This window comes from Triticum dicoccoides, chromosome 2A, assembly GCF_002162155.2.
Source record: "Triticum dicoccoides isolate Atlit2015 ecotype Zavitan chromosome 2A, WEW_v2.0, whole genome shotgun sequence".
In the NCBI taxonomy this organism is placed as follows: domain Eukaryota; kingdom Viridiplantae; phylum Streptophyta; class Magnoliopsida; order Poales; family Poaceae; genus Triticum; species Triticum dicoccoides.
This window is the reverse complement of record NC_041382.1, coordinates 728037202-728051295: the sequence shown is the minus strand read 5'-3', so window position 1 is coordinate 728051295 and position 14094 is coordinate 728037202.

The window sequence follows — 14094 nt, the reverse complement described above, 5'->3', positions numbered from 1 at the left end:
TGGCCCGACTACGGCGCCAAAATAAAAGAAAACCCAACATGCGACACGGTCCCAATCACCCCCAACTGGGCACCACTACTGATCATCGGGAAAGGAAACATAGTATCGCTGAGAGTCTTTGTCGAACTCCCACTTGAGCTCATACGCGTCTCCTGGAGCGGAATCATCAGGCCCTGCATCTGGTGTAATAGTAATCTATGAGCCACAGGGACTCAGCAATCTCGCACCCTCGCGATCAAGACTATTTAAGCTTATAGGTATGGCAAGGTAAAATATGAGTGGAGCTGCAGCAAGCGACTAGCAAGTATGGTGGCTAACTTATTCGCAAAGGAGAGCGAGAAGAGCAGGCAAAGCGCGGGCGATAAACTAGAGAGCAACCTGCACAAACATTACTCCAACACCGTGTCCACTTCCCGGACCCCCGCCGAGAAGAGGCCATCACGGTAACACACTCAGTTGATTCATTTTAATTAATTAAGGTTCAAGTCATCTACAACCGGACATTAACAAATTCCCATCTGCCCATAACCGCGGGCACGGCTTTCGAAAGTTCAAACCCTGCAGGGGAGTCCCAAATTAGCCCATGACAAGCTCTCACGGTCAACGAAGGAATAGACCTCCTCCCAAGACGTTCCGATCAGACTCGGTATCTCGGTAATTCAAGACACTTTGACAGGTTAAAGCAAGACCAGCAACACCGCCCGAATGTGCCGACAAATCCCGATAGGAGCTGCACATATCTCTTTCTCAGGGCACACTCAGATGAGCCAGACGTCGGGTAGGCCATCCCAGAGTTGCCCCTTGTAGCCTCGGACATCGCTCAGTTGGACCAACACTCAGAGGAGCACTGGCCCGGGGGGGTTAAAATAAAGATGACCCTTGAGTCTGCAGAACCCAAGGGAAAGAAAAGGGTAGGTGGCAAATGGTAAGACCAAGGTTGGGCATTGCTGGAAAAGCTTTAATCAAGGCAAAATATCAAGGGGTTCCCATTATAACCCAACCACGTGAGGAACGCAAAATCCGGGAACATAACACTGATATGATGGAAACTAGGGCGGCAAGAGTGGAACAAAACACTAGGCGAGAGGCCGAGACTTCCACCCTTTACCAAGTATATAGATGCATTAAGATAACATAGCAATATAATGATATCCCAACAAGTAAATAAAAGATGTTCCAACAAGGAACGGCCTCCAATCTTCACCTGCAACTAGCAACGCTATAAGAGGGGCTGAGCAAAGCGGTAACATAGCCAATCAACGGTTTGCTAGGACAATGGTGGGTTAGAGGTTTGACATGGCAATTTGGGGGGCTTGCAAGCAAGTGGTAGGCATCGTAGCATTGGCATAGCAAAAGAGCGAGCAAACTAGCGTAGCAAAGATAGTAGTGATTTCGAGGGTATGATCATTTTGCCTGCACAGTTGTCAGAGTTGACTGGATCCTCGAAAGCAAACTCAACGGGCTCCTCGTTAGCGAACTCGTCTCCCGGCTCTACCCAAACAAGACAAACAAGCAACAAGGATACAATCAACCATGTGCGAACTCAAACAACACGATGCAAAGATGATATGTTATGCGGGATGCGATGCGGTATGCTCAATGCAAGATATGACAGGAAAATGCATGAACCTGGTCTCAACTTGGGATTCCAAGTGGGCCACTGGAAATATGAGATGAAATCGCTTGAAAAGGATATAAAGAACGCCGGAATCGGAGTTACGGTTTGGAAATGGCGAGCGATTCAAAAATGACACCGGTCTGCGATTTACAGCAAGTAGGCATCTAAATGCAATGAAATGAACATGCTACAGCACCCAAACATGACAACAAAATACATGGCAAGGATGCACACAAGATGCTTAACAAAAGTCTAGCACTGAGCTATGGCCAATTCATCCATTAACATGTTCAAACAAGCATGGCAAAAACGCAAATGGTAAAACAGATCTCAGACTTAGTGAAATTAACACTTGTCTGGAATTTCAGATCATATAGCCCTCATCGGAGCAACAAAACAACATGCTACAGGACCTGAACATGACAAAGAAAGACATGGCATGGAGCTACTCAACAAGCTTAACAAAAGTCCCTTAGTGACCTTGAGCCAAAAGGGATCACAAAATATACTAACAAGCACACGAACATAGCAAAAACATAATCAGTTTTCAGACTTAGTGAAAACTGGGACATGCTGAAACATAACTCACGAAGGCATGTTTACGAGCTCGATGCACTCACCATGATGCAAGTCATGGCAAGACAAGCATACACCCATAAAGAAGGCACAAAACACAAGCTAGACATGGCAAGAACAATAGCATAGCATGCACGGATCAATTATAATAACATCGGCAAAATCGCAAACAAGTTGACGATCTGCCCAGATTCACAACGAAGCAAAAGTAGAGCTCGATTGACTCTAGCTAGGTTGCTCCATAATTGCAAACAAAGACATTGATGGATAGAGAACTACAAGATTAACAAAACTCCCTTACTATTCATCCTCAAAAGAGGCACGGATCACTAGGAAACAACAAGAACATATGGCATCATGAACTAAACAATCCCAGGACAGTGAAATCACTAAGTCCCTGAAAACAGAATTAGCAAGTGCACCACTTTGCAAGCTTGCACAAGTCACCACACACATCCTAAAAATACATGGGTTGCACCTCTGGATAGATGACAAAACCCTTAAAAAAACATATGAAGAAGTCACGGGCATAGCATGCACACATTAATCATGGCAAAAATGACAAAAGTGCTAAACGGAGTAACAGATCTGACAATTAACTCAAGTAGCCCTCTTCTAACAGCATTTCGGGTATCAAGATGGGCTCAAATGAAAATGATGCAATGGAATGAAATGATGTACTCTCTGAGTTGAACATTTTGATATGCTATATGCCCAAATCGGAGCTATGGATGCAAAGTTACGGGGCCCCGAACAGAGGCACTTGGATCTGCAGATTTCAGGACTTAGGAAAAAAATGACCTAGATCTAGGGTTACTGTAGCTGCGAACCGTATCGGATCTCGCGCACTGTTCACCGGCGGATCCGGCGCTCGCCGGCGGGCTGGCGTGGAGGAGGCGGCCGGGGTGGTCGCCGGCGGCGGGCGGCGGGGCTGGGAGGCGGCGGCGGGCGGTGCGGCCGGCTCGGCCTGGGGCGGCGCGGCGGGCTCGGTCGGTGATGGCGGCGCGGCGAGCTCGGCCGGCGAGGGCGAGCTGCGGCGGCACGGCGGAGGGGCGGCGCCGGGCTGGAGGAGGGAGGCGGCGCGGGAGGGCCGGCCTCGGGCCGCGGCGGCGGCGGGCGCCAGACGCCACGTGGCGTGTCCCGGTTGGGCGGCGGTGGCGGCGGACGTTGTCCGGCTCCGCCCAGACACGTCCGGAGCGACGGATCTGGGAATTTTTAGGGTTAGGGGGAGAGGAACCGCGAATTTGGAATGGGGGGTGTATATATAGGCATAAGGGGAGCTAGGAGAGTCCAAATGAGGTGCGGTTTTCGGCCACGCGATTGTGATCGAACGCTCTAGGACATGGAGCAGAGTTTGGTGGGTTTTGGGCCAAAATGGAGGGGTGTTGGGCTGCAACACACACGAGGCCTTTTCGGTCCCTCGGTTAACCGTTGGAGTATCAAACGAAGTCCAAATGGTACGAAACTTGACAGGCGGTCTACCGGTAGTAAACCAAGGCCGCTTGGCAAGTCTCGGTCCAATCCGGAAATGTTTAATCCCCACACACGAAAGAAAGTTAGAAATGTCCACCGGAGGAGAACGGAGCGCCAGAATGCAAAACGGACAACGGGGAAAATGCTCGAATGCATGAGACGAACACGTATGCAAATGCAATGCACATGATGACATGATATGAGATGCATGACAAAGACAACAACACACGGAGACAAAAACCCGAACCCGAGAAAATAAGATAACTTAACGCCAGAAACGGCAAGAGTTGGAGTACAAATAGGGAAAGTTACATCTGGGGTGTTACAAGACGTCACCGGGTTGTACGTGTGTTGAAAGCGGAGGCGCCGTTATTCAGTTCTTAGATCGGAATCGACCGCGATCTGAATCGCTGCATGTACGACTCCACCAACCGCGTTCTTGTAACGCTTCCGCATCGCGATCTTCAAGGGTATGAAGATACACTCCTCTCTCTCTCTCGTTGCTAGTCTCTCCTAGATTGATCTTGGTGACACGTAGGAAAATTTTGAATTATTTCTACGTTCCCCAACAGTGGTTTCAGAGCTAGGTCTATGCGTAGATTCTATGCACGAGTAGACCACAAAGCAGTTGTGGGCGATGATTTGTTCAATTTGCTTACCCGTACTAGTCTTATCTTGATCCGGTGGCATTGTGGGATGAAGCGGCCCAGACCGACCTTACATGTACGCTTACATGAGACTGGTTCCACTGACTAACATGCACTTGATGCATAAGGTGGCTGGCGGGTGTCTGTCTCTCCCACTTTAGTCGGATCGGATTCGATGAAAAGGGTCCTTATGAAGGGTAAATAGCAATTGGCATATCATCGTTGTGGTTTTGCGTAGGTAAGAAACGTTCTTGCTAGAAACCCCATAGCAGCCACGTAAAACATGCAAGAACAATTAGAGGACGTCTAACTTGTTTTTGCAGGGTATGCTATGTGATGTGATATGGCCAAAAGGATGTGATGTATGAGATTGATCATGTTCTTGTAATAGGAATCACGACTTGCATGTCGATGAGTATGACAACCGGCAGGAGCCATAGGAGTTGTCTTAATTTATTTATGACCTGCGTGTCAATGAAAACGCCATGTAATTACTTTACTTTATTGCTAACCGTTAGCCATGGTAGTAGAAGTAATAGTTGGCGAGGCAGCTTCATGAAGACACGATGATGGAGATCATGATGATGGAGATTATGGTGTCATGCCGATGACGATGGTGTTCATGACGTGCCTCGAAGATGGAGATCAAAGGTGCAAGTTGATATTGGCCATATCATGTCACTTTATGATTTGCATGTGATGTTTGTCATGTTTACATCTTATTTTCTTAGAATGACGGTAGCATAAATAAGATGATCCCTCACTAAAATTTCAAGAAAGTGTTCCCCCTAACTGTGCACCGTTGCGAAGGCTCGTTGTTTCGAAGCACCACGTGATGATCGGGTGTGATAGATTCTAACATTCGAATACAATGGGTGTAAGCCAATTTTACACATGCAAAACACTTAGGTTGACTTGATGAGCCTAGCATGTACAGACATGGCCTCGGAACACGAGAGACCGAAAGGTCGAACATGAGTCGTATAGTAGATACAATCAACATGGAGATGTTCACCATTGATGACTAGTCCGTCTCACGTGATGATCGGACACGGCCTAGTCAATTCAGATCATGTATCACTTAGATGACTAGAGGGATGTCTATCTGAGTGGGAGTTCATTGAATAATTTGATTAGATGAACTTAATTATCATAACATAGTCTAAATTGTCTTTGTAAATTATGTTGTGAATTAATAGCTCGCGCTTTAGCTCTTTGTTTTAATACGTTCCTAGAGAAAGACTAAGTTGAAAGATATTGTAAGCAATTGTGCAAACTAGGGTCGTAGTATGAGGATTGTCCTCGCTGCTACATAGAAGGCTTCTGTCCTTGATGCACTGCTCGGTGTGCCAACCCCTTTGGCGCCGTCTGTCGATGTTGTGAACATCTGGTAGACACGTTCTGATGACTACCTGATAGTTTAGTGTGCCATGCTTTATGGCTTAGATTCGGGGCTCCAAAAGCGTTTTGAACGCCATAGAACATATGAGATGTTCGAAGAGTTGAAATTGGTATTTCAGGCTCATGCTCGTGTTGAGAGGTTGAGACCTCTGACAAGACCTTTGCCTACAAGATGGAGGAGAATAGCTCAGCCAGTAAGCATGTGCTTAGAATGTCTGGGTACTTCAATCATTTGAATCAAGTGGGAGTTAATCTTCCAGATAAGAGAGTGATTGACAAAAGTTCTCCAGTCGCTATCACCAAGCTACTAGAGTTTCGTGATGAACTATAGCATGCAAGGGAAGATAATCCCGGAGCTGTTCATCGTGCTTAAGGCCATAAAGGTAGAAATCAAGAAGGAGCATCAAGTGTTGATGGTTAACAAGAGCACTGGTGTCAAAGAAGGGCAAGGGCAAGAAGGGAAACTTCTTGAATGGCAAGCCAGTTGCCGCTCTAGTGAAGAAACCCAAGAACCCAAACCCGAGACAAAGTGCTTCTATTAGGGGAACGGTCACTGGTAGCGGAACTGCCTCAAATACTTGGTAGATAAGAAGGTTGTCAACTTCAACAAAAGTATATTTGATATATGTGTGTTATTGATGTGTACCTTACTAGTACTCCTAGTAGCACCTGGGTATTAGATACCGGTTCAGTTGCTAATATTGGTAACTCGAAACAAAAGCTACGGAATTAACGGAGACTAGCTAAGGGCGATGTGACGATGTGTGTTGGAAGTGTTTCCAAGGTTGATGTGATCACCATCACACACTCCCTCTACCTTCGGGATTAGTGTTGAGCCTAGATAAATGTTGTTTGCATTGGTGTCTGCATTGAGCATGAACATGATTAGATCATGTTTATTGTAATACGATTATTCATTTAAGTCAGAGAGTAATGGTTATTCTACTTACATGAATAATACCTTCTATGGTCATGCACCCAATGTGAATGGTTTATTGAATCCCGGTCATAATTATACACATGTTCATAACACTGATGCCAAAAGATGTAGAGTTGATAATGATAGTACCACTTTCATATGGCACTGCCGCTTAGCTCATATTGGTGTAAAGCACATGAAAGAAGCTCCATGCTAATGGATTTTTGAAGTCACTTGATTTTCAATCACTTAACACATGCGAACCATGCCTCTTTGTCAAGATGACTAAAACCCCGTTCTTTGGAACAATGGAACGGGCAAGTGACTTGTTGGAAATCATATATGCTAATGTGTGCGGTCCGATGAGTGTTGACGCGCGCGGTGGATATCGTTATTTTCTCACCTTCATTGGTGAATTGAATAGATATGGGTATATTTACTTAATGAAGCATAAGTTTGAAATGTTTGAAAAGTTCAAGCAATTTCAGAGTGAAGTTGAGAATCATCGTAACAAGAAGATCAAGTTCCTTTGATCTGATCAAAGGGAAAGTATATGAGTTATGAGTTTGGCAATCACTAAAGACAAAGTGGAATCGTTTCATAGTTGACGCCGCCTGGAACACCATAGCATGATGGTGTGTCCGAACGTCGTAATCGAACCTTATCGGATATGGGGTATGATGTCTCTTACCAATCTACCGCTATTTTTGGGGGTTATGCATTAAAGACAATTACATTCACTTTAAATAGGGCATCATCTAAGTCCGTGGAGACGACACCGTATGAACTATGGTTTGGCAAGAAACCAAAGTTGTTGTTTCTTAAGGTTTGGGGCTACGATGCTTATGCGATAGGCTTCGGTCAAAAAAGCTCGAATCCAAAGCGGAAAATTGTATCTTCATAGAATACCCAAACAAGACGATTGGGTATACCTTCTATCTCAGATCTAAGGGCAAAGTGTTTGTCGCTAGGAACAGGTCCTTTCTCGAGAAAGAGTTTCTCTCGAAAGAATTGAATGGGAGGAAGATAGAACTTGATGAGGTTGTTGAACCTTCACTTCAACCAAAGAGTAGCGTATCACAGAAAGATGTTTATGTGGCACTTACGTCAGTTGAAGAGAAAGCTAATGATGATGATCATGAAGCTTCAAACCAAATTACTATCAAACCTCGTAGGTCGACAAGGGTGTGTACAACTTCTCAGTGGTAACCCTGTCTTAAAGGTCATGTTGTTGGACAACGATGAACCTATGAGTTGTGAAGAAGCGATGGTGGCCCGTATTCTAACAAATGGCTGGAAGCCATGAAATCCGAGATAGGATCCATGTATGAGAACAAAGTATGGACTTTGGTGGACTTGCCCGATGATCGGCAAGCCATTGAGAATAAATGGATCTTTAAGAAGAAGACAGACGCTGATGGTAATGTCACCATTTATGAAGCTCGACTTGTCTCAAAGAAGTTTCCGACAAGTTCAAGGAGTTGTCTGTGATGAGACTTTTCTCAATCATAGCAGTGCTAAAGTCTGTTAAAATTGTGTTAGTAGTTGCTACATTTTTCATTTACGAAATCTGGCAGATGGATGTCAAAACAAAGTTTCCTTGACGGTCTCCGTGAGGAAAGGCTGTATGTGATACAACCAGAAGTTTTTGTCGATCCTAAGGATGCTAAAAGGTATGCAAACTCCAGCGAACCTTCTATGGATTGGAGCAAGCATCTCAGAGTTGGAACATATGCTTTGATGAGGCGATCAAAGCATTTGGGTTTATACAAAGTTTGCAAGAAACTTGTATTTGCAAGAAAGTGAGTGAGAGCACTACAACATTTCTGATAGGTATATATGGATGACATATTGTTGATCAGAAATGATGTAGAATTTCTAGAAAGCATAAAGGGTTGTTTGAATGGAGTTTTTCAAAGGAAGACCTGTGTAAAACTGCTTACATGTTGGGTATCAAGATCTATAGAGATAGATCAAGCCGCCTAATAAGACTTTCACAGAGCACATACCTTGACATGATCTTGAAGGAGTTCAAGATGGATCAGTCAAAGAAGGAGTTCTTGCCTGAGTTGTGAGGTGTGAAGTTAAGACTTGAAGCTTGACCACGGCAGAAGAAAGAGAAAGGACGAAAGTCGTCCCCTATGCCTTAGCCATAGGCTCTATACGATATGCCATGCTGTGTACCGCGATGTGCCTTGCCACGTGTTTGGCAAGGGGGGTACAAGAGTGATCCAGGAGTGGATCATTGGATAGCGGTCAAAATTGTCCTTAGGAATAATGAAACGTTTCTCGGTTATGGAGGTGATAAAGAGTTCGGCGTAAAGGGTTACGTCGATGCAAGCTCTAACACCTATCCGAATGACTCTGAGTAGCAAACCGGATACGTATAGTGGAGCAACCATTTGGAATAGCTCCAAGTGGAGCATAGTAGCAACATCTACAATATGAAATCAAGATTTGCGAAGAACACACAGATCTGAATGTTGCAGACCCGTTGACTAAAACCTCTCTCGTAAGCATAACATGATCAAACCCTGGAACTCATTGAGTGTTAATCACATGGTGATGTGAACTATATTATTGACTCTAGTAAACTCTTTGGGTATTAGTCACATGGCGATGTGAACTATGAGTGTTAATCACATGGCGATGTGAAGTAGATTATTGACTCTAGTGCAAGTGGGAGACTGTTGGAAATATGCCCTAGAGGCAATAATAAAATGGTTATTATTATATTTCCTTGTTCATGATAATTGTCTATTGTTCATGTTATAATTGTATTAACCAGAAACCGTAATACATGTGTGAATACATAGATCGTAATATGTCCCTAGTAAGCCTCTAGTTGACTAGCTCGTTGATCAATAGATGGTCGTGGTTTCCTGACCATGGACATTGGATGTCATTGATAACGGGATCACATCATTAGGAGAATGATGTGATGGACAAGACCCAATCCTAAGCGTAGCACAAGATCGTGTAGTTCGTTTGCTAAAGCTTTTCTAATGTCAAGTATCATTTCCTTAGACCATGAGATTGTGCAACTCCCAGATACCGTAGGAATGCTTTAGGTGTACCAAACGTCACAACGTAACTGGGTGGCTATAAAGGTGCACTACAGGTATCTCTGAAAGTGTATGTTGGGTTGGCACGAATCGAGACTGGGATTTGTCACTCCGCATGACGGAGATGTATCTCTGGGCCCACTCGGTAATGCATCATCATAATGAGCTAAATGTGACTAAGGAGTTGGTCACGGGATCATGTGTTACGGAAGGAGTAAAGAGACTTGCCGGTAACGAGATTGAACGAGGTATGGGGATACCGGCGATCGAATCTCGGGCAAGTAACATACCGATAGGCAAAGGGAATTGCATACGGGATTGATTGAATCCTTGACATCGTGGTTCATCCGATGAGATCATCGTGGAACATGTAGGAGCCAACATGGGTATCCAGATCCCGATGTTGGTTATTGTCCGGAGAGATGTCTCGGTCATGTCTACATGGTTCCCGAACCCGTAGGGTCTACACACTTAAGGTTCGGTGATGCTAGAGTTGTTATGGAAAATAGTATGTGGTTACCAAAGGTTGTTCAGAGTACCGGATGAGATCCCGGATGTCACGAGGAGTTCCGGAATGGTCCGGAGGTGAAGATTTATATATGGGAAGTCCTCATACGGTCACCGGAAGTGTTTGGGGGTTTGCTGGTATTGTACCGGGACCACCGAAAGGGTTCCGGGGGTCCATCGGGAGGGTCCACCTGCCCCGGAGGTAGGGGTGGAAACGGATCAGATGCGGATCGGATAGTGCTCTTACCACTTCCATTTTCATATTTTCAAAACAAATACGAATCCGAATACGGATGTTCTCGGATACGGATGCGGCTCGGTTATTATTCGAATACGGATACGGATCGGATATTTTCTTGATTCGGAACGGATACGAATAATATCAACATGTTGCTTAAGTAAATTACTCGATAGCTATGTGACCTAAAATAATCAACTTGCAACATACAATAAGTCAATGATAAATAGGTTTATGAATAAATACTATTGTAATGCATAATAATTTATAAGTTTAATCATATAAAGAGTAAAATTTAACCACTTATTTGGCTTTTATGTTGGATAATTGGAATATGGGGCCTAGAATTTAAAAAAATACCTCCCATAATCTTCTTCGGATACGGATATATCCACTTCCATATCCATATTTGTGTCAAAATCTCCTACCATATTTTATTTTGTATTTGTTTAATAAATTCGGATACGGACAATTTCCATTTCCATTTTGGTTCGGATGCGGATGTTTCGGATACGAATAGGCATTTTCTTGAATACGAATATCGGATATCTCGGATTATCCGCTACCACTTTCCACCCCTACCCGGAGGGCCCTATGGGCTGTATGTGAAGGGGAACCAGCCCCTAAGTGGGTTGGGCGCCATTCCCCCCTAGGGCCCATGCGCCTAGGGTTGAGGGGAAACCCTAAAGGGGGCGCCCCCTTGGCTTGGGGGCAAGTTTCTCCTCCCTGGCCGCCGCCTCTCCCCTAGATGGGATCTGAGGGGGGCGGCCCCCCTCTCCCTTGCCCCTATATATAGTGGGTGAGTGGGAGGGAAGCCGCACCCTTCCCCTGGCGCATCCCCTCCCCATCTCCTACACCTCCTCCTCCTCTGTAGCGCTTGGCAAAGCCCTGCTGGAGAACCGCAAGCTCCACCACCACGTCGTTGTGCTGCCGGAGCTTTCCCTCAACTTCTCCTATCCCCTTGCTGGATCAAGAAGGAGGAGACGTCCCTAGGCTGTACGTGTGTTGAACGCGGAGGCGCCGTTATTCGGTGCTTAGATCGAAATCGACCGCTATTTGAATCGCTGCGTGTACGACTCCACCAACCGCGTTCTTGTAACGCTTCCGCATCGCGATCTTCAAGGGTATGAAGATACACTCCCCTCTCTCTCTCTCATTGCTAGTCTCTCCTAGATTGATCTTGGTGACAAGTAGGAAAATTTTGAATTATTGCTACGTTCCCCAACAGTGCCCTCCCCGGCCCACTTCCGGTGCCCCTCTTCTGGTATATAAGTCATTTTGACCTAGAAAAAAAATAAGGAGAGGACTTTCAAGACGGAGCGCCGCCGTCTCGAGGCGGAACTTGGCAGGAACACTTTTGCCCTCTGGTGGAGCGATTCCGCTGGGGGAACTTTCCTTCCGGAGGGGCAAATCATCATCACCAACAACTCTCCCATCTTGGGGAGGGCAATCTCCATCAACATATTCAACAGCATCATCTCCTCTCAAACCTTAGTTCATCTCTTGTGTTCAATCTTTGTAGCGGAACTATAGATTGGTACTTGTGGGTGACTAGTAGTGTTGATTACATCCTGTAGTTGATTACTACATGGTTTATTTGGTGGAAGATTATATGTCCAGATCCATTATGCTATTTAATACCCCTCTGATCTTGAGCATGATTATCATTTGTGAGTAGTTACTTTTGTTCTTGAGGTTACAGGATAAATCTTGTTCCAAGTAATCATGTGAACTTGATATGTGTTCGATATTTTGATGGTATGTATATTGTGATTCCCTTAGTGGTGTCATGTGACGTCGACTACATGACACTTCACCATATTTTGGGCCTAAAGGAATGCATTGTGGAGTAGTTATTAGATGATGGGTTGCGAGAGTGACAGAAGCTTAAACCCTAGTTTATGCACTATTCCGTAAGGGGTTGTTTTGGATCCAAAAGTTTGATGCTATGGTTAGATTTATTCTTAATACTTTTCTTGTAGTTGCGGATGCTTGTGAGGGGGTTAATCATAAGTAGGAGGTTTGTTCAAGTAAGAACAACACCTAAGCACCGGTCCACCCACATATCAAATTATCAAAAAAGCGAACACAAATCAAACCAACATGATGAAAGTAACTAGATGAAATTCTTGTGTACCCTCAAGAACGCTTTGCTTATTATAAGAGACCATTTTGGCATGTCCTTTGCCTCAAAAGGATTGGGCTACCTTGCTGCACTTTTGTTACTATTACAATTACTTGCTCGTTACAAATTATCTTGCTATCAAACTACTCGTTACTTATAATTTCAGTGCTTGCGGAGCATACCTTGCTGAAAACCGCTTGTCATTTCCTTCTGCACCACGTTGGGTTTGACACTCTTACTTATCGAAAGTACTACGATTGATCACCTATACTTGTGGGTCATCAGGGCTCTTCTATCAAGAGAGCCTCGACGGCACTAAAGTGGTTGTCGTTCCTAATCTGCCCGGAGCCCAGCCGTCTACCACGGTAAGGTCTCCTCCATCCTCTCCTCGAAAGAGATACTCTGCCCACAAGGCCCTGAACACCCTGACTTATTCTCCTAAGGGTCACCGCTCAAAGCACAAGCGGGCCGACCTGGCCCCTCAAGGGGGGGAGCCAACAGACGCCCGTGGTCAACGAACATCCATGCGTCCTAGATGTGGGTACGGTCACATTTTTGAAGATTGGCGTGAGTGCGGCTTCCATTTATGTGCAGGCGGTTGTTGAGATGTGGTCGAAGTACTTGAGGGCGACGGGAAGCGGGCACGACCGACAGTTGATTCAACTTTATGGTGTGTTTCCTCCTTGACTTACTCAGAGTAACACCACACCCTCTTCTAGAACTTTTTCTCAACGCATACCTCTTCGGTCTCGTGGTGGAAAGGTCCATGGGGAAGGCACAGCCGCACCGACAAGGTCAATGGGGGTGATTGTGGCCGTGACGGGGAGGGTGAAGAGAGTGGGCGAGGTGGCATCCGACTTAGGGAGTGAGTGTGGCGGCGATGGTGATGGGAGCTATGTGGTTATATGTACTCCCGAAGGAGCTCACACCAGCGAGAAATGAAGGTTGATTTGCTGTATGCGGGCACGAAACGACACGACGACCATTAATTGGCGCTCTACCCGGTGGAAATGCGAGTGTGTCATTGGCAGGGACGAAAACGACAACCGTATGGACGACAATGTCATTGATCAGATTGCGCGAGGGAGAAAGAGGCTGGGATGAAACTTCCCTCGTGAACAGTTGGCGGATGACGTGCGGTCCAAACAAATGCCCCCAACCTTCAAGCACAAATGCTTGTGGGTTGGATATGGAGGGTCCTCCATAAATTATGACAACTCGGACGTCAAAACATATTCAAATACTTTGTCCCTTATGGCACCGAATACTTCGTCACTTGTAGTTAGCCCCTACAGGTTCCCACACATGTGTCTTTTATGGTCTAACCCACGCTGCGACGATCACCTTTCGCTCAGAAAATAAAACTTTGGAGATCACGCGACGTGCAGAGGCAATGTGGGGCGGATGGCCCGGCAGGGCAACAATTGGGCCATTTCGTTTTTGGGAAGATTTTAGATGCTTCTAGTCTGGCTTTTCTTTTTCTGTTTCTTTCTGCTGAATCTTATGCTCGGTTTTTGTTTCGGTT